Source organism: Centroberyx gerrardi, chromosome 9 (assembly GCF_048128805.1).
Source record: "Centroberyx gerrardi isolate f3 chromosome 9, fCenGer3.hap1.cur.20231027, whole genome shotgun sequence".
Taxonomy (NCBI): domain Eukaryota; kingdom Metazoa; phylum Chordata; class Actinopteri; order Beryciformes; family Berycidae; genus Centroberyx; species Centroberyx gerrardi.
The window spans coordinates 987596-990095 of NC_136005.1; positions in this window are offsets into that span (position 1 = coordinate 987596).

The window sequence follows — 2500 nt, forward strand, 5'->3', positions numbered from 1 at the left end:
GAGAGAGAGAGGGGAGACACAGAGAGAGAGAGAGAGTGAGAGACGAGGGGGAGAGAGAGAGGGAGACAGAGACGAGAGAGAGAGAGAGAGAGGGAGAGAGAGAGAGACACACACAGAGGGAGAAGAGAGAGAGAGAAGGGGCCGGAGAGAGAGGGAGAGAGAGAGAGAGACACACACAGAGAGAGAGAGGGGGGAGAGAGAGAGGGAGACACAGAGAGAGAGCGAGAGAGAGAGAGAGAGAGAGGGGGAGAGGGGGAGAGAGAGAGAGAGAGGGGGAGAGGGGGGAGAGAGAGAGAGAGAGAGAGGGAGACACAGAGAGAGAGAGAGAGAGAGGGGGAGAGAGAGAGGGAGACAGAGAGAGAGAGAGAGAGAGGGAGAGAAAGAGAGAGAGACACACACAGAGAGAGAGAGAGAGGGGGAGAGAGAGGGGGAGACACAGACACAGAGAGAGAGAGAGAGAGAGAGAGAGGGGGAGAGAGAGAGAGAGAGAGACACACACAGAGAGAGACAGAGAGAGAGAGAGAGAGGAGACACAGAGGTTGCCAGTCCATGCAGCCAGCCTTTACTAATGAGTTGGTTTGAGCCAAAACTTTCCCAGAAACCCCATCAGTCCTGATGTTCATGTACTGCTGATTCAGTCCAGCAGTGCAGAGATCTGCCGTCCGTCTGAAGGCCGAGCCGACGGGTCGACTCACCGATCGATCCTCCTTTTGTACGATACTTTAAACTGAACGAATCGATCGATCGCCAACGAACTGAATCAAAATTTCAGATGTGTTCAGTGTGAGCGGCCGGACTTTACTCCGTCCAGCTGAGACAGTCAGGAACACAAAGTGAGCGTTCAGACAAACAGCTGTTATCTGTGAAGTGAATCAAATGAACCGGTTCCTGAATCGATTCACTGCCGTCAGACGCCCCAAAGAATTAGAGATAGTTAAAGCTCCATATCCTCCACTGTCCAGAGTTTATTTTGTGTCTTGAGGTCCATTCAAAGCTGTGTGTGTGGTGTCATGAACCAAAAACACTCTCAATCCATTTCTCCACGTTCATTTTCCAGCATCTCTCTGAGCCTTACCAAGAACAGGCCGTTTCTGTCTCCGTGTCTTTAAGGCTCATTAATATTAACGACCCTCCGTTCCGATCGGCTAACCGTTTCGAGAGCGAAACGTGAGACGCCGCGGCCCGGCGGCTACAGGTAGGGAAAACTCTCCGGTAATAAACGATGACGACCGCTCGACCGCTTTGAAAAAAACACTTTGTTTAGTCTATTATTTCTTACAGAAATGATAATGAGCGAACCTTTGTGACGCCGCAAAGTTACGGAAGTCCAAACGGCTCGTTTAGAGGCTCGCTTTTCTAATATGGATTGTGTGGATTTAGTTTTGATGCTTTCACCATGTTTAGATACACATCCAACTCCTTTATCCTCACAGAGGAGAGGGAGTCCTGTTTACACCATGTGACCTTTAAAATAATCAGTCTTCCACCACTAATCCACAGAGGATCTGTTCCAAAAACACAGAGACCAACTCCAGACAGAAGGATGAAACTTTTTATCAGATTTGACCGTCTTCCCCCCGGCTGCAGACTGTTTACAGTCTGACGGATGGATATTGTTGTGATTATTCCACTCTCAATATCTGCCAGACTGTCGTCTGGACTCTTATTCATGTGCAGAAATGAAAGTTTCATGAGAATGGAGATATTTGGTTTCCCTGCTGCCTCTGTGTGCAGACTGGAAACTCGCAGCATGGGCAGCCTGCAGACTGCAGGTCGCTCTAATGAGTCTCTGAGGAAAACGTTTTTCCTCTCTGGGAGTTCATCAGTGTTGGGCTTGTTACGCAAAACAGTCACAGATTTTATGAGAATTTATTATTCATTTAATAAATCTACTCTTTCTATTACTTTTCTGTTCCTCATCCTCTCTACCTTCTAAAATCAGGATCAGTTTCCTCTTCATGTGTGTGTATCTGTGGATGTGTGTGTGTGTGTGTGTGTGTGTGTTATATCTGTATCTCTGTACATGTATGTGTCTGTGTGCATGTACTGTATGTAGTATGTATACTAAAGCACACTTCATATAAAAAAGTTTGCCTTGCCTTTTTTGCCTATACTTGTTTATCTGTGTATGTGTACTTGCATGTGCGTTTGTATGTGTGTGTGTGTGTGTGTGTGTGTGTGTGTGTGTTACTGACCTTTGGCCTGCTCTAGGTCGGGGTCAGCCTCCTGCTCTGATTGGTTGGGAGGTCTGTAGGGCGGGGGCTGCCTCGGAGGGGGCGGGGCTACTGCTGCTTTCTGAGGAGGGGGGAACGAACAAACAAAACAAACAAACAAACAAACTCATTATTTCCACATGCAGTGTAGAAACTCAGGTACAGTCACAGGATTTTTAAAAGTTTAACTCAAGTTATTTAGTCTCATAACTCATGAGTTGTGTCTTAAAACAAGTGATGAACTCTGGATAAAGTCTGGATCCATTCTTTTTTTTTTTACAGAAAAA